Source organism: Sminthopsis crassicaudata, chromosome 3, assembly GCF_048593235.1.
Source record: "Sminthopsis crassicaudata isolate SCR6 chromosome 3, ASM4859323v1, whole genome shotgun sequence".
NCBI lineage: Eukaryota > Metazoa > Chordata > Mammalia > Dasyuromorphia > Dasyuridae > Sminthopsis > Sminthopsis crassicaudata.
The window spans coordinates 300488548-300511509 of record NC_133619.1 but is presented as its reverse complement, the minus strand read 5'-3'; the positions used below and the strand labels follow the sequence as shown (position 1 = coordinate 300511509).

At 39.9% G+C, this 22962-nt stretch overlaps 1 pseudogene; it reads left to right on the top strand.

Annotated features, from left to right (window-relative positions):
• The first annotated feature begins 316 nt into the window (after positions 1–316).
• LOC141562041 (zinc finger and BTB domain-containing protein 12-like) lies at positions 317–15487 on the top strand (annotated as a pseudogene).
• Positions 15488–22962: the final 7475 nt, after the last annotated feature.

Sequence of the window (22962 nt, the reverse complement as noted above, 5' to 3'; positions counted from 1 at the left end):
GATTATAAGAAAAGAGAAAAAAAAACTTGTAAAACACTTTTCTCCTGTCATTTCAGTTGGTTATGCTGGAATTAGGAAAAAAAGTCACATAAGCAAAGTTTGTGAAACTATTTAAAACATCTTGGTAGATTAAGGTGTTTGATAATTAATCATTTTAAAATTACAGGAGAGAACTGTGATTCCAAGAACTTTCTCTCTTCTGACATATCTTGCTAAGTTTTTGGGTACTACTCTGCAGAAATAATTTAAAGAAAAGTAAGAATTAAAAATTTTAAAAGATAAATAACAAGATTAATAGTGTCATGATTCTAGAGGAATGGAGGAAGGTTATCAGTTTGAAAGCAATCCCAGAGTAAAGATAGAAAAAAAATAAAGTTTGTACTATATAACAATCTCTTGTTAACTCTCCCTTGAATTTTCAGTTTTTATCCTATTTTATTAAGAATCTTCACCCACTGTCTCTAAACAAATTGGGTTCCTCCTTGATACTTCAGCAGGACTGATAATCACTCTAATAGAGGAGGATGAAAATTAGTAAGAAATTAGATGCTTTTAACCTTGTAACTTCCTAGCAACTGCAGCAACCTTTTCCTGTCCACATCTAGAAATTTGTTTTTACTGAATAAGAAAGAAAGAAATTAGGAAGGAAGGAAGGGAGGAGGGAGGGAGAAAGAGAGGGAAGGAGGGAAAGAGAAAAGGAGGGAGAGAGGGAGAAGGAAGGGATGGAGGAAAGAAGGGAGGAAAGGGGAGAGGGAAAGAAGGAAGAAGGGAGGGAGGGAGGGAGGACCAATCCAAGAAACTCTTCTTGAGTTTCTTGAGATTCCAAATCCCACAGCATGAGGCTGTCACCCTTAGAAACCTGAACTGGCTTCTCTGTGACATTGTAAATTACCTAACTGCTACCTATTTCCAAATGGAACATGTGGTAGAAAAATGTAGAACTGTCTTGAGCCAATTTATGGAATCCAAGATTGATCTAAAAGAAGATGGAATTAATGGAGGGAATGGATTGGGCTCAGTTCCACCAAATCATTCCTTCCACTTTCTCAAATCCCACAACCAATTACCCTCCCCCCACTTCTTCTTCTCTGACAAGTCAAACTAGAATTCCCCCTAGATAAGGACCTTGAACTAAAAGACAGAAAAGGAACAGGATGAAGAAAATAGATATAAGACATCTGCATTTTCAAGGTGCAATCATCATAGGAAATGGTACAGACGTTTAAAAGCCCCATGAAAAAGTTGGGGAGAGCCTTGGTTTTGAAGGGAACCCTAGCTTTGGAGGGAGCTGGAAAAATGTGGGGAGTAGTGGACTCCTCTTCAGTGATGTTGGAGAAATTGTTGATGTTCCTGATGACAGCACAGTATCCCAGAGGGTAGTAAAGGCCTTCTACAGCCTTACAGAAAATACCACAGGGACTTCCCACCAAGATGGTGGAGAGGAGGCACACAGCTGCTGCTTGAGCTCCACATTTTCTCTCAGAATTTACTTCATGACAAGCCTCAGAATTAATGCTTGACTGGAAAAAAAAAACACAAATAATCACCAACAGAAGATATCCTTGAAATTTGCCAGAAAATGTCTGTGTTTGCTCGGGGGAGGGGATGAACAGACTGGGCGCAGACTGAGGGCAGGCAGCCAGAGCAAGACAGGCAGCTCACACAGCTCAGACCAGAGAGGGGAGGGGTGAGATCTCTTCTGTTTCTGCCAAACGATCTTTACCCCAGTGTAGATATTCCATCTTGTCAGCAAGCCAGGAGCAGCAGAGAAGGTGTAAACACCAGAGGTAAAGAATAAAACCCCAAAATGCTAGTGTCTCTCTGGACCCAGCCACTCCCATCCCTATCTGGAGTGACTCAGTGAGTTCTTAGAGCCTCAGAGCCCAGACTCAGTGCAACCATGGCTGTCCTGTAAGTGCCTCGCTGCTGTCTCCAGCAGTCTGTAGAGAAAGCCCAGTAACACTATCCAGCCCCATTCCCCCCCCTCAAACAGACCAATTGTTTCTCTTGTCAATTTGTTTTCTTCGATCCCCACTCTGACAAAATGAACAAAAAATTTAAAAGGGCTCTAAACATTGACAGCTTCTGTATGGAGAGAGAGCAGACTTCAAACCCTGAGGAGACTAAAAGCAGACTGTCTCCAGAGGAATCCCCCTAAGAGGGATATGATCTGCTCCTCAATACACAAAACTCTCATAGAGAAAATCAAAAAGGCTCACAAGAGAGCTAGAAGAGAAATGGGAAAAGGAAAGGGAAGAGAGTCTGGAGAAGTCATCCAGAGTGGATAAAGAGATCAAATCATTGAGAAGTAAAATTAATGAGTTGGAAAAAGAAAACAGCTCTCTAAAAAATAAAATTGATGAAATGGAAAAAAATTCCATAGAAGATAAAAACTCAATTGGACAATTACAAAAAGATATAAAAAAAGTGAGTGAAGAAAATACATCATTGAAAATTAGAATCGAACAAGTAGAAATGAATGATTCAAGGAGAAACCAAGAAGTAGTCAGGCAAAACCAGAAAAAAGAAACAATTGAAAAGAATGTCAAGTACTGTAAAGGGCTAGAACTGAGCAATGCACTTGGATAATGAAGCACGTGAGACTAATTGCCAATTGGACAGTTCCCTATTAACTTGTTTGAAGGTTGACCCTCCCCAGCTGTTTTGTGCTGACTTGATTGGTGAGACAAAGAGGGGGAAGTGACTTGTGTGGGAGGAGTAGGAGAAACTTGGGTCGTGGAACTCACGCTCTCTCGGGCTTGTGACCTGGCATTGGAGGGGACGGTAAAGATCTAGAATAAAGACATTTAGAGATCCTGACTCCGGCTGATTTCTGGAAAGACAGAGTTCCAGCATTTGGCGTCCAAACGTGGGGCTGGCACCCTACTTCCACCGAAGTCCTCTGGTGACCAGGAGATTAAGTGAGTATTCTAATAGAAATAAGGAACTTACTTTGTTAAGGACTAAACCAGCAATCTCTAATAGCTGAGATGGGGCAGATGTTACGTACAAACATTTCCTCAGCCTCAGCCGACCCTGCTCCAACCCCAGCCCCTGCCTCATCTAGAAATGCTATAAAGGATATAATTAAGATAATTGATGAGAAAAGTTTACTTGTTACCAGTCCACAAATGGATAACCTCTTAGACTCATTGAATCGCACGTCCCCTTGGTTCTTAAAGGAAGAAAAATTAAGTATAGATAACTGGAAGCTAGTGGGACTTGAAATGAAAGAATTTTACGTAAAAAATGGTGTTTGCTCAATTTCCCCAGAGGTATTTTATCTATATACAACGTAATTCAATTAGACTTAAGCTATCGAGCAGGTTTTAGGAGAAGGAAAAGTTCTAAAACTGAACCGAGGAGGAAGTGTGAGGAAGATAGAAGATAAGCAAACTCAAGACATTGCCAGAGGGCAAGGGGACTTGAATGAGGAACCAGGGTGTGTTGACTCTGATTGTCTGGAAGAAATTTCAACCCCACCTAGAGAGCAGATTATTGATCAGCCCACATCAACTCCACCTTCAGGGACAGAGGGAGGAGGAGTAGTGGGAGGGGGGTGACATCATCAGCGCCTCCCCCCCCAGCAATTACCAACCCCTATAACTAGATTAGAAAAAGGGCTTATTGAAGAGATCCAAAATAAAAAAGAAGTAGATAATGATTTCAAACTTCAAATTTCTCCTGTGATTCAACAGTATAATTCTGCAGGTCAAGAGAGTAGAAGATATGCTCCTTTTAATATGGATGTCCTTAAAAACCTGAAAAAGTCTTGCACTGTCTTTGGGGCTATATCAAATTATGTTAAGATGTTAATACACAATTTGGCTTATGAAACCTTAACCCCTTGTGACTGGAAAGTCATTGCAAAGGTGTGCTTAGAACCTGGACAAAATTCGTTGTGGTTTTCTGAATTTAGTGAGCTCTGTAGGATTCAAGCCCAACAAAATAGTCAAAGTGGAGTTAATACTTCAATCACCTATGACCTACTAACAGGTGTAGGTTCTTATGCAGATGCTTCAGTACAGATTAATTACTCCATAACAGCATTTGAGCAAATTGCTGCTGCTGCTATCAAAGCATGGGCTTCTCTCCCCAGTAAAAACTACAAGGGTGAGATCTACACAAAAATTGTACAGGGACCAAATGAACCCTTTGCTGATTTTGTGGCACGTTTGCAGACAGCTGTCATATGGACTAATGGTGAAAATGAAGTAACAGACACTTTGGTAAGGCAACTTGCTAGAGACAAAGCCAATGAGGTTTGTAGAAGGATTATACTAGAACTACACAAGGATGCTCCTTTAGAGGAAATCATAAGACACTGTGCCACAGTGGGCACAAATACCTTTTATAGCCAGGCTATGGTGCAGACTTCCCAAGATCCCAACATAGGAAGACAGGGTCCCTTTTGGCAAGAGGTTTCCAGAGAGACTCATCAATGCTTTCAATGTGGTAAAGTAGGCCATCTTTGAAAGCTCAATGTTGGCATAGAGACAGAGTGAGAAAACAGGCTGGGAGAACAAGACCCAAAACCCCATGTCCAAAATGCAACAGAGGACTCCATTGGGCCTCAAAGTGTACACTGATTCAGGGAAACGGGATGATGGGCCCAGCTCCAGGGCCCTAGGCAAATGCGGTAAAGTAGGCCATCTTTGAAAGCTCAATGTTGGCATAGAGACAGAGTGAGAAAACAGGCTGGGAGAACAAGACCCAAAACCCCATGTCCAAAATGCAACAGAGGACTCCATTGGGCCTCAAAGTGTACACTGATTCAGGGAAACGGGATGATGGGCCCAGCTCCAGGGCCCTAGGCAAAAAACACTTGGGGCATGATGGTGGCTGATGCCACACCCAGAGAGTGCCTCCAAGTCCAATACCCAGACATGACCAATCAGCCAGGAAGCCATCTGATGGGAGAAAGGGATTACACAATCAGTCAGCCAGGAAGCAATATGATGGGAGAAAGGGACTACAATTAGGGAGGATAGAGTTGTATGCAGCTGGGACAACTGAGATACCCCCTGGAGAGGTGAAATCTGTTCCTCTCCAACCTATGGATCCCTTGCCTCCAGGCACAGTAGGCTTGACCACTTCACCTCCTGAAAGTACTTACAAGACAGTGTTCATTCATACACTGATGTGGGAAACTGGGGAATGTGTAGATAATATCCCAGTCACTAACACAGGTAGACAATATGTGACTTATCAACCAGGGGAAGTAGTAGCATCGGGTTTATTGATACAAACTCCTAATAAGCAACCTGGTGACAGTCACCCATGTTCTGACTCCAAGCAGAAAAACCCAGGAATATACTGGACAGCAACTGTAACAGCTGACCGACCTATGCTCACCATCTATATAAATGGCATAGCATTAGAAGGACTGGTGGACACAGGTGCAGATCGTACAGTCATTAGAGGTGCCAACTGGCCCAGTCACTGGCCAAAGACTAAGACAGACACCTACATGTCTAGTGTAGGAGGATCAATAGCAGCTGAAGTTAGTGCTACCCCTTTGAGATGGATATTTGAAGGAGAAACAGGAGTTTTTACTCCTTTTATAGTTGAAAAAATCACCATTAATCTATGGGGAAGAGACATTTTACAACAATTAGGGTTAAAAATGAGTACTTCGGTTTTTTAGGCAGGGCTGCTGTTTTTAGGCAAGGCCTGCCAACACTTTCACCTGTTCCTATCCAATGGAAAACTGATAGACCAGTATGGATAGAACAGTGGCCCTTAGGTAGCGATAAAATTCAGGCCTAACTAGACATAGTACAGGAACAACTTGACCAAGGACACTTACAACCTTCTCTAAGTCCTTGGAATTCCCCAGTATTTGTTGTAAAAAAAGAAATCTGGAAAATGGAGGATGTTGACTGATTTAAGAAAGGTAAATGAACAGATGGAAACTATGGGAACTCTTCAACCTGGACTTCCATCTCCTACTCAGTTGCCTAGAGAATGGCCTCTGTGGGTTATAGACATTAAGGATTGTTTCTATTCTATCCCTCTAGATAAGGAGGATATAAAAAGATTTGCCTTTTCAGTGCCCAGCGTTAACTTAGCTGAGCCTTATAAAAGATATGAATGGACAGTTTTGCCACAGGGAATGAAAAACAGCCCTACTATGTGCCAAATGTATGTTGCTGCTGCTCTTACTCCAGTAAGAAAAGCATTTCCAAAAGTAATGTTATTACATTACATGGATGATATATTGGGATGTGCACCTGAGGAACAAATGTTAGAAGCATGTCTACAAAAAACCATAGAAACACTAAGGAATTATAAATTGCACATAGCTTCAGAAAAGATTCAAAGACATGTTCCTTTTCAATATTTAGGATATGAAGTATATCCTAAGGTGCTTACAGTACAAAAACTCTCCTTAAGAACAGAGAAGCTAAACACCTTAAATGACTTCCAGAAATTGATAGGAGATATCCAATGGATGCGTCGTCCCATGCTAGGCTTGACTACCTGTCAATTGCAACCATTATATGACATTTTAAGGGGAGACAGCGCTTTAAATTTACCACGCCAGCTTACAAAAGAAGCTCAAGAGGCTTTGAGACAAGTTGAACTGGCTTTATCCAATGTGGTTGAAAGAGTCACTCAAAAACCCTTGGAAATATCAGTTTTTGCTACACAAGAGGCACCCACAACAGTCCTTCATAAAGGAGACCGTGTGATAGAGTAGGTGAACCTCCCAGCACAACCAGAACAAAGCCTTATTCCTTACCCAGTGCTTGTGGCTAGAATTTTATTAAAGTCCATTAAACGAGCAGTACAATTATCTGGGATAAGACCTAACAAGATATACACCTTTTATACTAATGCACAAGTTAATGTGTGCTGTGAAACCATCCCAGAGTGGCAAATTTTATTAGCCATGGCTCCAAATTTTGCACACGGGTCTCCATTAAAGATAACCAGACTGTTACATAATTGGCAATGGATTCTTGAAGAAAAGGTTTCTAAAGTTCCTCTTAAAGGACCAACTATCTTTACAGATGCGTCCAAACTATAATATTTGCGCTGTATATTCTCGTGACTTAACTATAAAGAGAGTAACCAGAACTCCTTTTCAGTCCACTCAGCAAAATGAATTGTATGCAATCATTCTAGCTCTTGCTTATTATCCGGGAGACATAAATATAATATCTGATTCAGCCTATTCAGTAGGTGTGGTACAAAGAATTGCCACAGCCCAAATAAAATTTGTAGCCTCCAATATATATCAGCTCTTTAAAGAACTTCAAGAGCAAGTGAGAAAGCATCCAGGTAAGATTTATATTTTGCATGTCCACTCCCATAGTGGACTTCCAGGTCCTATTTTTGATGGTAATTCAAAGGCAGATAGCCTTCTAACCATGTTGGCCAGTACTCCTTTATTTCAAGAAGCACAAGAATCTCATTCTAAATATCATCAGGCTGCCTGAGCTTTACGTTTGCAATTTGGAATAACAAGAGAAGAAGCTAGGAGCATAGTAAAGGTCTGTACAGCTTGCCTTCCTTTCCATGCTCCTACACTCCCTCCAGGGAAGAACCCTCGTGGTTTGAGACCTAATGAAATTTGGCAAATGGATGTGACCCATTATAAATCTTTTGTTTGTCTTTTATCCATGTTGTGGTAGACACCTTTTCAGGATACACATTTGCAATGCCAGCAGTAAGAGACAGCCCGAGTGGTCACTGAATTCCTTATACAAGCATTTGCAATTATGGGTGTGCCACAAGCAATAAAAACAGACAATGGACCTGCATATACGTCTAAACATTTTACACACTTTTGTGCACAATATAAGATTTTACATACCACGGGCATACCCTTTAATCCTCAAGGGCAGGCAATAATAGAGAGAAGAAACAGAGATATTAAGATACTCCTCCAAAAACAAAACAAAGGGGGAGCCACGGGTAACCTTAGAGAACTTCTAAATTTAGTTCTCTATACCATTAATTTTTAAATTTTTGACAAAGATGCACTGGCTCCGGCAGACAGGTCTTATAACCCACCGGAAGGGCAGTGTCCAGTGCAAGCAGCTCCACTGTCCAGTGCAAGCAGCTCCACTGTCTTCAGATAATTGCCAGGTGATGTGGAGAGATCCAGAAAGTGGTGAATGGAAAGGATCAGATAGGTTAACTGCTTGGGGGAGAGGGTTTGCTTGTATCTCCACAGATGGAGAAGGAATCAGATGGGTGCCAACGAGCCATATTTGCCTTGTCCATCAGAGAGACACAGAGCAGACCCTTGAAACGAAGGAGAAGACCCAAGAAACATCGGGTGGTTCTGTTCCTGACTGTGCCCACCACTGAAAGAACCTGCCAGTTATGGCGTTTGACTCATGGACATCAAAAACTGTTGGACTTGAAAGTCCTCAGGAATCATTGGATTCTCTGAGACATCATAAGACTATTGTAGGACTTGAAAACCCTCAGGAATCATTGGATTCTCTGAGACATAAGACTATTGTAGGACTGAAAGTCTTCAGGAATCATTGGATTCTCTGAGGCATCATAAGACTGTTGCTGGACTTCAAAACCTGTTGGGATCATTGGATTCCCTAACATATAAAAAGACTGATGTGGGACTTCAAAAACTTGTGGGGATTATTGGATTCCCTAACACATGAAGCAATGGACAATAGATTGGTTTATCTCTTGGTTGCTGAAGAAGGCATATGTGTGACTGATGTTTATATACCCTCCTTCTAGGACTTCTGGAAATCTCTTACAATACCATGTTGATTTATATTGTTTGTTCTATCACTACTTGCATGTATAATTCCTGTTTGTTACACCACATCGAGTCTGCACTGACTGTGGGAAGACTCATCACTAATAGCCTCTGTGTTATTGCTATGTGCTTGTGTAATACCTCCCATGTTGATGGGTTTGTGCATACTTGTCTCTAATAAGGCCCTTCAACCCAGAAACCCACTAGCAAATCCCCACTTCCCTTTGGTGCTTTTCATCTCCCTTCCTGAGATGTCAGGGAGGGTGTGATTATCTCCTTTTTAGTGCTTTCATCTCTCCTCTTGAGAAGTTGGGGGGGAGCATGATCACCTCCTTTTTGAGGTTCTCAACTCCCTGAAAAGTCAGGGATGGCACGACCACCTGTGTTCTAAAACAAAAGAAAGCGGGAGATGTAAAGGGCTAGAACTGAGCAATGTACTTGGATAATGAAGCACGTGAGACTAATTGCCAATTGGACAGTTCCCTATTAACTTGTTTGAAGGTTGACCCTCCCCAGCTGTTCTGTGCTGACTTGATTGGTGGGACAAAGAGAGGGAAGTGACTTGTGTGGGAGGAGTAGGAGAAACTTGGGTTGTGGAACTCATGCTCTCTCGGGCTTGTGACCTGGTGTTGGAGGGGACTGTAAAGATCTAGAATAAAGACATTTAGAGATCCTGACTCCGGCTGATTTCTGGGAAGACAGAGTTCCAGCAAAGTACATTATTGGAAATACAACAGACCTGGAAAACAGATCCAGGAGAGACAATTTAAGAATAATCGGACTCCCTGAAAAATGTGAGGAAAAAAAGGGCCTGGACATTATTTTCCAGGAAATTATCAAAGAGAACTGCCCAGACGTCTTGGAAACAGAGGGTAAAATAGACATTGAAAAAATTCATTGATCACCTACTGAAAGGGACCCTAAAATCAAAATGCCAAGAAATATAGTGGCCAAGTTCAAGAACCATCAGATAAAGGAAAAAATATTGGAAGCTGCTAGAAAAAAGCAATTCAGATAAGGAGGAGCCACAATAAGGATAACCCAGGATCTAGCAGCATCCACATTAAAGGAACGAAGGGCCTGGAATATGATATTCCAAAAGGCTAAGGAACTTGGTATGCAGCCAAGAATAACTTACCCAGCAAAAATGAGCATCCTTTTCCAGGGAAGAAGATGGACATTTAACAAAATAAATGAATTCCATCTATTCTTGATGAAAAAACCAGATCTACACAAAATATTCGATCTTCAAATACAGAACTCAAGAGATTTCTAAAAAAAAAGGTAAAAAGAAATCTTCAGAAGTATATTTCTGCCATAAAAATATGTAAAGAACACATGTATAATTTGTCCTAGAAACTAGAGGTGGAAAGAAAATTATATCATAAAAAAGGGTAAAGTGGTGGTACTACATCTCATGAAGAGGCAAAGGTAACCTATTATATCTGAGAGAAAGAAAGGAGGGAGATGAACATAGTGTGTATCAATAGACATATTCGATTTATGGTGAAACTTCTTCCACTTTATTGATAAGTGGGAGGGAAGGAATAAGCTAAGGGGAACTTCATTGATAAGTGGGAGGGAAGGAATAAGCTAAGGGGAAGGGAATACAGAAATTGTGAGGAAAAGGGGTAAAATAGGGAGAGGAACTTTAAGGTGAGGGAAGGATACTAAAAAAGGAGGGCTGTGAAAAGCAAGTGGTGCTCACAAGTTTCATACTGGGGAGGGGGGTAAGAGGGAAGGAAAGGAGAAAAGCATAAGCAGGGGTTAACAGGATGGCAAGCAATATAGAATTAGTCATTCTAACCATAAATGTGAATGGGGTAAAACTCCCCCATAAAAAGGAAGCAATTAGCAGACTGGATTAAAAGCCAGATTCCTACTATATGTTGTTTACAAGAAACACACCTGAAACAGGGTGATACATTCAGAATAAAAGTAAAAGAGTGGAGCAGAATCTACTATTTTGGCTTCAGGTAAAGCCAAAAAAGCAGAGGTAGCCATCCATCCTCATCTCAGATCAAGCAAAAATAAAAATTGACCTAATTAAAAGATAAGGAAGGGCATTATATCTTGCTAAAGGGTAGCATAGATAATGAAGCAGTATCAATATCAAACATATACACACCAAGTGGTGCAGCATCTAAATTCTTAAAGGAGAAATTAAGAGAGCTGCAAGAAGAAATAGATAGCAAAACTATAATAGTGGGAGATCTAAACTTTGTACTCTCAGAATTAGATAAATCAAACCACAAAATAAATAAGAAAGAAGTCAAAGAGGTAAATAGAATACTAGAAAAGTTTGATATGATAGATCTTTGGTGACACCTAACTGGAGACAGAAAGGAGTACACTTTCTTCTCAGCAATTTATGGAACCTCCACAAAAATTGATCATATACTAGGACATAAAAACCTCAAAATCAAATGCAGTAAGGCAGAAATAGTAAATGCATCCTTTTCAGACCACAATGCAATGAAAATTACATTCAATAAAAAACCAGGGGAAAATAGACCAAAAAATAATTGGAAACTAAATAATCTCATACTAAAGAATAATTGGGTGAAACAGCAATTCATAGACATAATAACTTCACCCAAGAAAATGACAATAATGAGACATCATACCAAAGTGTGTGGGATACAGCCAAAGCAGTAATAAGGGGAAGTTTTATATCTCTAGAGACCTACTTGCATAAAATAGAGAAAGAGGTCAATGAATTGGGCTTACAACTAAAAATGCTAGAAAAGGAACAAATTTAAAAACCCCAAACACAAAACTTGAAATTCTAAAAATAAAAGGTGAGATTAATAAAATTGAAAGTAAAAAAACTATTGAATTAATTAATAAAACTAAGAGTTGGTTCTATGAAAAAACCAACAAAATAGACAAACCGTTAGTAAATCTGATTAAAAAAAGGAAAGAGGAAAAGCAAATTGTTAAGTCTTAAAAATGAAAAGGGAAAACTCACCACTAATGAAGAGGAAATTAGAACAATAGTTAGGAGCTACTTTGCCCAACTTTATGCCAATAAATTCGATAACTTAAATGAAATGGAAGAATACTTTCAAAAATATAGCTTGCCCTGATTAACAGAGGAAGAAGTAAATAGTCAAAATAGTCCCATTTCAGAAAAAGAAATAGAACAAGCTATTAACCAACTCCCCAGGAAAAAATCCCCAGGACCAGATGGATTTACATGTGAATTCTACCAAACACTTAAAGAACTAACTCCAATGCTATATAAACTATTTGAAAAAATAGGGATTGAAGGAGTCCTACCAAATTCCTTTTATGACACAAACATGGTACTGATACCTAAGCCAGGTAGGCTGAAAATAGAGAAAGAAAATTATAGACCAATCTCCCTAATGAATATTGATGCTAAAATCTTAAATAAAATATTAGCAAAAAGACTACAGAAAATCATCCCCAGGATAATACACTATGACCAAGTGGAATTTATACCAGGAATGCAGGGCTGGTTCAATATTAGGAAAACTATTAGCATAATCAACTATATCAATAACCAAATTAACAAAAATCATATGATCATCTCAATAGATGCAGAAAAAGCATTTGATGAAATCCAACACCCATTCCTACTAAAAACACTTGAGAGTATAGGAATGTATGGACTAGTCCTTAAAATAATAAGGAGCAAATATTTAAAACCGTCAGTAAACATATGTAATGGCGATAAACTGGAACCTTTTCCAGTAAGATCAGGAGTGAAACAAGGTTGCCCACTATCACCATTACTATTCAATATTGTACTAGAAACGCTAGCCTCAGCAATAAGAGCTGAGAAAGAGATTCAAGGAATTAGAGTAGGTAATGAGGAAATCAAAACTATCACTCTTTGCAGATGATATGATGGTATACTTAGAGAACCCCAAAGACTTGCTAAAAAGCTATTAGAAATAATTCAGAACTTTAGCTAAGTTGCAGTATACAAAATAAATCCACATAAATCCTCAGTATTTTTATACATTACCAACACAATCCAACAGCAAGAGATACAAAGAGAAATTCCATTCAAAATAACGGTTGATAGTATAAAATATTTGGGAATATATCTACCAAAGGAAAGTCAGGAATTATATGAGCAAAATTACAAAACACTTGCCACAAAAATAAAGTCAGATTTAAATAATTGGAAAGACATTAAGTGCTCTTGGATAGGCTGAGCAAATATAATCAAGATGACAATACTCCCTAAACTAATCTATTTATTTAGTGCTATATCAATCAGACTCCCAAGAAACTATTTTAATGACCTAGGAAAAATGACAATAGAATTCATATGGAACAACAAAAGGTCAAGAATTTCAAGGGAAGTAATAAAAAAAAAAATTAAATGAAGGTGGTCTAGCTGTAACCTGATCTAGAACTATATTATAAAGCAGTAGTCACCAAAACCATTTGGTACTGGGTAAGAAACAGACTAGTTGATCAGTGGAATAGGTTAGGTTCACAGGACAAGATAGTGAATAAAAATAGCAATCTAGTGTTTGACAAACGCAAAGATCCCAACTTTTGGGATAAGAATTCATTATTTGACAAAAACTGCTGGGAAAACTGGAAATTAGTATGGCAGAAACTAGGCATGGACCCGCATTTAACACCACATACTAAGATAAGATCAAAATGGGTCCATGATTTAGGCATAAAGAACGAGATCATAAATAGAGTAACATAGGATAGTTTACCTCTCAGACTTGTGGAGGAGGAAGGAATTTGTGTCCAAAGGAGAAGTAGAGATCATTGTCGATCACAAAATAGAAAATTTTGATTACATCAAATTAAAAAACTTTTGTAAAAACAAAACTAATGCAAACAAGAATAGAAGGGAAGTAACAAATTGGGAAAACATTTTTACAGGTAAACATTCTGACAAAGGCCTCATCTACAAAATATACAGAGAATTGATTTTAATTTATAAGAAATCAAGCCATTCTCCAATCGATAAATGGTCAAAGGATATGAACAGACAATTTTCAGATGATGAAATTGAAACTATTTCCACTCATATGAGAGAGTGTTCCAAATCACTATTGATCAGAAAAATGCAAATTAAGACAACTCTGAGATACCACTACAAACTTGTCAGATTGGCTAACATGACAGGAACAAATAATGATGAATGTTGGAGGGGATGTGGGAAAACTGGGACACTAATACATTGTTGGTGGAGTTGTGAAAAAATCCAACCATTCTGGAGAGCAATCTGGAATTATGCCCAAAAAGTTATCAAAATACCCTTTGATCCAGCAGTACTACAACTGGGCTTATATTCCAAGGAAATATTAAAGAAGGCAAAGGGACCTGTATGTGTCAAAATGTTTGTGGCAGCCCTTTTTGTAGTGGCTAGAAACTGGAAAATGAATGGATGTCCATCAATTGGAGAATGTTGGGTAAACTATGGTATATGAATGTTATGGAATATTATTGTTCTGTAAGAAATGACCAACACGATGAATACAGAGAGGCTTGGAGAGACTTACATCAACTGATGCTGAGTGAAATGAGCAGAACTAGAAGATTATACACTTCAACAATGATACTGTATGAGGATGTATTCTGATGGACGTGGATATCTTCAACATAAAGAAGAGCTAATCCAATTCCAATTGATTAATGAGGGACAGAATCAGCTACACCCAGAGAAGGAACACTGGGAAATGAGTGTAAACTGTTAGCAATTTTTGTTTTTCTCCCCAGATTATTTTTTACCTTCCAAATCCAATTCTTCCTTTGCAACAACAACAAAATTCGGTTCTGCACATATATATATATATATATATATATATATATATATATATATATATATATATATATATATATATATATATATATATATATATATATATATATATATATATATATATATTGTACCTAGGATATACTATAAGATATTTAATATGTATGGGAATGCCTGCCATCTAGGGGAGGGGGTGAAGGGAAGGAGGGGAAGGAAGGGATAATCTTGTAAAAAATTACCTATGCATATGTACTATCAAAAATGTTATAATTATAAAACTAATTTAAAAAAAAAAGAAAAGAAAATACCACAGGGGAGGATTTATTATTGTCAAGTATGTCAAGTAGGGGAGGGCTTTTCCTTTTTGATTGGAGATGAAGTCCTAGCAGAAGGCACTATGTCTTGAAGCACTGGTATTAGTGGAAATTATAGGTACATGTGCAACCTTATCCCACTAAAAATATCAAGTGTAGGGGCAGCTAGGTGGTACAGTCACAAGGACCTGAGTTCAAAGTTGACCTCAGACACTTAACACTTCCTGGCTATGTGACCCTGGGCAAGTCACTTACCCCCAGTTGCCTCAGAAAAAAGAAAAAAAAATATCAAGTGTACCAAGTGCTCAGACATGTTTCAGAGTGAAGAAAAATGTGTTGTACATGAGAAGCCAGCACTTCATCTTTATGTGCCTTTGATTTGGGAAGTAGTCCAATCATAGTAGCAACTCAACCATCACTTGTACATCCACTGAAGTGTCAAGTCATATTCCTATGCTATTTTTGGCAAATGCTTTATGCAGAAGTCTTCCCTACCTAACTGCCTCAAAGTTCACTCTGGGCTCTGCCCTACCCTTCTTCTTACTGTGATGTTCATTTTGCCTATTAACTCACCATTGGACACAACCTTAAGGAGCAGCATGCAATTTCACAACAAAGAATGTCCTTGATGCCAGTATATCAGAGCTCAATGCCCTTCTCTACTAGCTGGAGAAGGGATAATTAGGGGATGAGGTGAGGAGATGGGTGGTAGAAGGGGATGGTGAAAGATCCTTTCTCCTTAAGGGGAGGAAATTTGAAGGGTAAAAAGGGTTTTCCTGTTTCCATGAGAGTTGACACCCATCCCGGGGTTAAAGGTAGAGATATTGCAAAAGAACAGGTACTCAGGTCTTTCTCAGAGAATGAGAAGAGGTTAGATTTTATTGAGGGGATTAATGAACCTTTCCTTGGGATGATGAGGAAAGAAAAGCTTCTAATATAAAAGGGCCCAGGGAAGAGGGAAGGCTCTTTTCTGGAAGAGATAGATTATTGGAGTTAGGATGGCATACAAGATATAACTAGTAAAAAGGGGAAGTACAGAAGAAGATGGTTTTATCATTGGAAAAGAAAACTATAGAGAAAATAATTCAGTTGGGGTAAGAAGGGTGGGAATTGTGAGAGAATCTTACCAAAGCTATACTTCAAAGATGACAAATGGTTACAAAAATGAAAGAAAAATGGCGGTGAGTGTAAGTAGAATAGAAAACAATTAGAAGCAAAATAATACAAAAATCAGAAGTTAGCAAGAGTTGGGAAGGGAGCAGGGGAAAAAGAGGAAAAATCCCTAGAAAAGGGCTGTAAGGAAAGAAAGGGGAGGGAGGGAAGTAAAAAGGTAAAAAAAAAAAAAAAAAAGGGAGAGTGTGGTAGAGAGATATGCAATATTTTTCTGGAGTTTTCAAGAGTATGAGGTCTCAGTTTCTGCTTTTCACTGAAAGACAGAATGCAGAATGAAGACTAGGGTATTTGCTGAAAAAGGGAAAGCATTCCAGAAAGTATTGAGAGATCTTATCCACAATTACCTTAACTCAGCATGTGCTAGTTCCTAGAAGGGTTGAAAGAATGAATGATACAAGGAGGGGGATATTAAACCCCTTGGCCTTCCCCACTTGTTCCCCTTCCCCCCCCAGTCATGAATGTATCTCAGTTGTGAGGATTGCTAACTAGACCATGCTTCTTCCCTTTTTTATTAAAGGAATTAGCAACTTTTATCTCTTCTTTCTGGTCCCTGAAACCCCTAGTCATTTACTAGGGCAAGATATGTTTCATAAATTATAGGACACTATCTCAACTGACCTAAAGGGAACCTCTTCCCCTGACACTCAACACCTCTGAAAGTATCCCCATTCCTTTAGGGTTTTTTTTTTCCCCTTAAGCCCTTCCTAAATTCTCTCTGTAACCCTTCTCATTCTATATCAGATTCCCAAATAAAAAGCTAAAAATATGTAGGGAATTGAATTATGCTGCTACCCAATGCAGTTCAAACTCTAGGGCCCACATGGAGGGTGCAGGAGAGAGGGAAAAACTACAGCCATAGCAGACCCTCACCATAATGGCAGTGGCCTCAATGGCATTGTGCCCTTGGGTATGCTATGACCTGCCCCACTGGGTCTTAGGGCATCACCCAGTTATAGTATGCCCTAGGCATTGCAGGTGTCCCCAGCCTCAGCAGTGCCTAGCTCCAAAGCTGCAATTCTCTGGATGGCTGAGGGGAAGGGTCACATGCCCCATAACCAGCATCTAGCTTGCCCTGCCACCAGAAGTTACCACCAATGGGAAGATCCTGCCCCAAGCCACTCCAGTTCCTAAGCTTCAGCCAGTATCCCCCCAGGGAACCCTACCCCTCAAAGTCTAATTAGTGTCAGCAGTGCAGGCCCACCCCTTGGCAGGCCCTGCTCACTCACTACCTGGGAAAGTCTGGGTGCCAAGACAGGGCCTAGTATGGTAGTATGAGATGGTGGAGCCAACCAATCTCTGTCCTTGGTGAGCTCACCCTTCTCTGTTCCAGTTTCAGAAACATATTAGCAAACTACCTTATCTCTGTTTGCCCATTTTCTGATGTGTAAAGAAAAATTAATGAAACCCACCTCCCAGGATTGTTATTGTGAGATCAAAATGATATAATGATTGTAAAGTTTTTAACAGTGGCTGGAATATACTAAATACTATATTATTATTTCTTTAATTGAATATAATTGTTCCATGCCTGATAACTTTAAAATGGTTTTCAAATGCCAAATGCAATAAATATGATTTTTACATGTCATAAATTGGAAATGCAAATGATGTCATCTGAAGGTTATTGTTTGTGTTATTATTGTTATTTCCAAATCTGTATCATATAATTTGAGAGACCACTATAAACCAGAAATACTGTTAGACAAAACTTTTAATCTGAAAGCTGTTAGATTTTGAGTTGGGCTTTTTAAAAGGATGTAGTAAAAAAAAAAACTATATTTGAAAACTTAAATATTTAATGAAGCATATTTTGATATGAGAGATTTTCTACAATTGTAATTTTTCATTTGAAAATCCTGGCTACTATGGAAGTATGTAAAGTTGTTTAAAGATCTAGATTCAACATACTGATGAATCAGCTATCTGGTATTTGTTATACATGTGAAACCTCACAATATACAATTAATGAAATGTTAACTGTTAGAAAAATATCAAGAAACAAGCCTTAAATTGTAGTTGGTGAAATTTTGCTATTCAAGGTAAAAATTCCTGGAACTATAATTTATTATTGTTTTGAACTTTGATTCTAGGAATAGTTGTCTGAACTGTCATGAAGCCAACAGTAGAAGCTTCAATCTGGGAAATGCTATTTCCTTTCTGAAAAGGAAAATTCCCATCTGGTTAATCCTGAGATTTGCCCTGTGCCTACATGATTGGATGTCAGATGTGACTCGTGCTTGGAGCCAAAAAGAGCTAAGGGACTTTTCTTTTCCCCTTTATTATATGTTGATGTAGTTATAACCATGATTTGTTTTTTTTCTTTTGTAGAAAACTTCTATATTTCAAGAAGTTTTGCAAGTGCTAAATCTATTGCTAAATCTATTAAATAATAAATTGATACTGGAACATCTCTCAGTTAATAGGATGCAAAATGAATAACTTAGTATTTTAACCTCTATTTGTGGTCAAATTATAACAGGGATGGTATCCTTCTTGTAAGGGGGAAATGATAAAACAAAGTAATAAGATAAATGTAATGTGAAATCTTCTCAAAATTAAATGAAACAGTAAAATTTGAGAAAAGCAACATTTGCCAAAACAAATCCAGGAACTCTATTAGATTAAAACAGTTGAAGAAATATAAATTATTCAGCTCAAGCAGGGCCAATAAATATGAAAAACAAAAAGTAAAGTGTATCAAAGGAACTCATACAAAATGTAAAGAAAGGATGATTAGCAGTATTCAGATTTAAACTATATTATAAGGCAGTAATTATCAAACCTATCTGGTGCTGGTCAAGAAACAGAAAAATAGTTCATAAATTTCAAAAAGATTCTTACAAAGGTACAGCATTTAGATAAGGATAGAAATAGCAAATGGTGCATAAATTAAAATTCTCTTGTTTCAAAATTGGAGAGCCAAATTTGAGTGATTATGAATTATTCAGAATTATCTGGAAACCTCTATGTTTGCTCCCAGAGAAACAGAGCCCCTTTAGAGCTGTCCTGAAAATAAAACTTATTGACTAAAAGATGTCTAGGGACCAGCTAAGTATGTGGGATGTTTAGAACACACCATGTTCTGGTTACATAGATTTACGTTACTAGCATCCAAGGGGACTGAATGTTCCACATTGGTGACTGTTTTGTATGGTTTATGTTTAAGTTTTCTTGGTTACCTTGGTGAAATGTAAATCTCCTTTCTCAGAACTTGCCCATTATAAGAACTCTAAATAGTTTGAATTGTACCTGACTTTATAGAATTATGCAATTATGGGAACTATGAAAAGAAAACTTTATTGCATTATTTGAATCTAGCCTTTCCTGGCTGGGAAACCGGATCATATCTATGTGCTATTTAGAGACTCTAAGAACCTGTATTACACTGAGAAGCTCAGCTCCAAGGATCCATGCAAGGATTCTTCCTGTCAGAAAACTGGCACCGTAAATAAATCCTTGTGTCTGAGTCACCGTACGTGCCCTTCTGACTACTCTCACAGCGGCCAAACTTGTGCCATAACCAGCGTCTAGCTTGCCCTGCCACCAGAAGTTACCACCAATGGGGAGATCCTGGCCCAAGCCACTCCAGTTCCTAAGCTTCAGCCAGTATCCCCCCAGGGAACCCTACCCCTCAAAGTCTAATTAGTGTCAGCCTTTGGCAGGCCCTGCTCACTTACCAAAATTCAGTTTCAAATATTTTCTTTCTCCCTCTATATTAATATAATTATATATTATATTATATTATCTATATCTATATATCTATATATGTATATATATCTATATCTATATATATATATATATTTATATATGTAAACACCTTATCCTAGCCCAACCGGCATCTCCAGGAATCTTGGGTTATATCTGCCTCCTTTATCAGTAATAAGGGTGATGTAAATAAACTGGATTTAATGAGGTGGGGATGTGCAAAAAGTAATCAGCCTCGCTCTCCTCCTGAGTCATCAGGGTCCTATCAAGACATAGCTCAGGACTATTTATAATGAACCCAGATGAACTGGGAGACCCTAGTCTTTTTTTTTTTTTTTTTTTGCTAGGATTATTCCCAGGTCTCAGTTTGAGGCCATACCCTTTCCGTGATTAAAAGCCAGATAAGAATAGAGGCAAAAGATGGCCTAGTTGGATCTCCCAAAAGAATTGGTCTAGGAGGGGAAGCCTCCCAGAATTTCTGGCCAGAACAGAAACAGCTCATTGAGCAATCAAAAACAAAGCGATGAGCAAGTGAGGATTGGGCTGAAGTCTACTACTGGAAAACCCAGGAGCTTTGGCTTTAAAGACAAAGTTAAGTTAAATCTCAGTGGGCGTTATCAAAGCGTGTTTTTTCTCCCTAGAGCTTTATTAATTAATTATTATTATTATTATTATTTTTTGCTGAGGCAATTGGGGTCACACAGCTAGGAAGTGTTAAGTGTCCAAGACCAGATTTGAACTCGGGTCCTCCTGACTTCAGGGCTGTTCTCTATCCACTGCGCCACCTAGCTGCCACCTAGAGTTTTAAGTCAATAAATCATAAATGAAAACTACCTCACACAAAAAAATCAACTGTTCCAATTATTGGGGGAGGGGCAGAAATGATCAAATAAGTTGGGAAGAAAAAATCTAGCCCCCTGCTCCAAGATACCTTACAAAATATGAGCAATCCCATTTATATTCCTTTGGACGTAGCAACCACGTAAATGGTCAAAAAGTAATTTCTTTTTAACCTATTAAAAACATACATACATATGTGTGTGCATGTTTTTTAATCTTGGAATTTCTCAATGACCGAGGAAACTTTATTCAGGCGCTATATTCAGAATATATTTATTTAGAAATATATATTCAGAATACATACACCTACCATTCATTCCTTCATCATAAATGACTAAACCTGATAGGGGTCTGTTACAAGCTCCCTCTAGAGGTCACGTGGCTGGGAGCAGCCCTAACAAGTCAAGTGAGCACAAGGCAGAGTCCGCTCCACCACCCAGAGAAAGGCCAGAGAACTTGGCCCACTACCCAGAGAGAGGCCAGAGAACTTGGCCCACTACCCAGAGAGAGGCCAGAGAACTTGGCCCGAGGATGAATCCGGCTCCCCAAAGGGAACAGAATGGGCAATCAGGGCCCCTCAAACAGCCCAGAGCGTGTGTGCTCGAGGCCCGCCCCCAGGAGGCCCTGGCCCCACCCTCCGGCCCCGGAAGCTCCGCCGGGAGAAAAGGCCCCTCTTAAGGCGGCTGGGGAAGGGGCGGGGCCGGGGGGTGAGCAGCTGGAAGCGCTGCGCTCCTGCAAGAACGTCCCAGGCCACGTGACAGTCACGCGCGAAGGCGTGCGCCCTCTGGCCTCGAGGTTCTCAGAGTCCCTGGCAGTGGTGTCAACGGCCACAACGGTGACAACAGCAGTAGTAGCAGAAGCAGCGGGGCCAGGGACTGGCAGCAGCACCGGCAGTGACAGATGGGTGGGGCGCCCGGAGGAGGGGGGAAGAGGGCCCCCTCATTGGCCAACGGCCCGAGCGGTCCGCCCCCCACCTGACTTGATGACTCACCTCTTGCTTCCCAAACTCCCTCCGTCCTCGCCCAAAACGGAAGGGGAGGAGGAAGGAAGAATGAGGAGGAGGGAACTTGGTGGGCTCCCGAACCCGCCTTAGACCCTCGCAGCTGCGCCCTTCCCTCCAGCCTGCCATTACCACTCAGCTCCAGTCGCACCACCTACAGCCCGTCTGTCCCAATCCCGCAGTTCTCCAGGGTTCCCTCCATGACGTCAGAGGGCTCCTGTAGCCACGCCTCCTTTTTTCTGGTGACTTCCGGCTTGTCTCGCGAGTACGGTTGTGAGTGTCCCTGTGAGTGAGGAACTACCGCACTGTATTTTCTCTCTCCATGCCCAACACTTAGCACTGAACTCGGCCCACAGTAGGAAGTTCCTAAAACTTCCCTGACACACATGCTTCAAAACGCATGACAAAATCATGGCAAAAATTGCCCTTCCCTCTAACTTTATTCCTTGAGGTTTGCCGCCCATTTCCGCGCAGTACAACACGATAGAATACTTCATCTGTGGGTGCTGTGTTTCTGGGGACGGTTTTTTCTGGATTCATCCCTGTCTCTGAGAATACGGAATGCAGCATATAAGGAAGACTATGTGTGTATAGTATAGGAATATTAATTGTTTATATTAATATAAGAAAGAATACACATATGTCCTTCAACGATGCAAGGCTACTTAAAGATAACTTCAAGGGCTTCCTGGACCTTCCCCGATATGTTAGAATGGAAAAGGGCCTTGGAAATCATTAGCCCAACTCTGTCTTTACACCTGATGCGGAAAGTGAGCCCTGGAGATGCTAAGTGACCTGACTAGTATTAGATGCATAGCGAGAAGTGGCGGAGCTAGGTTTGGATCCAGAGCAGTCCTCAGAGTTCCCATCCTGGGTCACTGGAGAGCAGCGTGAACCAATAAGTCTTAGGGAGGACTTGTCCAGCAAACAGCAAAATAGGGTTCTAGAGATGGTCGTTTGGTCTTATGTCAGCTGTAGCTGAGGATTTTCTTGGCAACCACACTGAAATGGTTTGCCATTTCCCTCGCCGGTTCCTTTGGACAGATGAGGAAACGGACACACAGGATGAAGTGACTGGCCCAGAGTCACCCTGCTAGTAAGCGTCTGAGGCCGTATTTGACCTCTGGTCTCCCTGACTCCAGCCCTCTCCGTGCACTGTGATCCCCAGCAGTTGTCCAGCTACCGACGAGTCAAAATGAAGTCAGGAGAAATTGATTTTCATCAGTACAACTTTGTTCTTGGGACACAAAATCTCACCAAAAGAATGAAAGCAGCCTCCTCTTTTTACTGCTTTCCCCTTGTATTATGTTCTTTGTTTCATCACTTATTCTCTCTAGGAGCATGAAGAATTCAGGGAGTCAACTCTAAAACTTTGCAAATAGTATTGGTAAGAGAGAGCTACCAGCTGGAGTGAGCTTTCTTC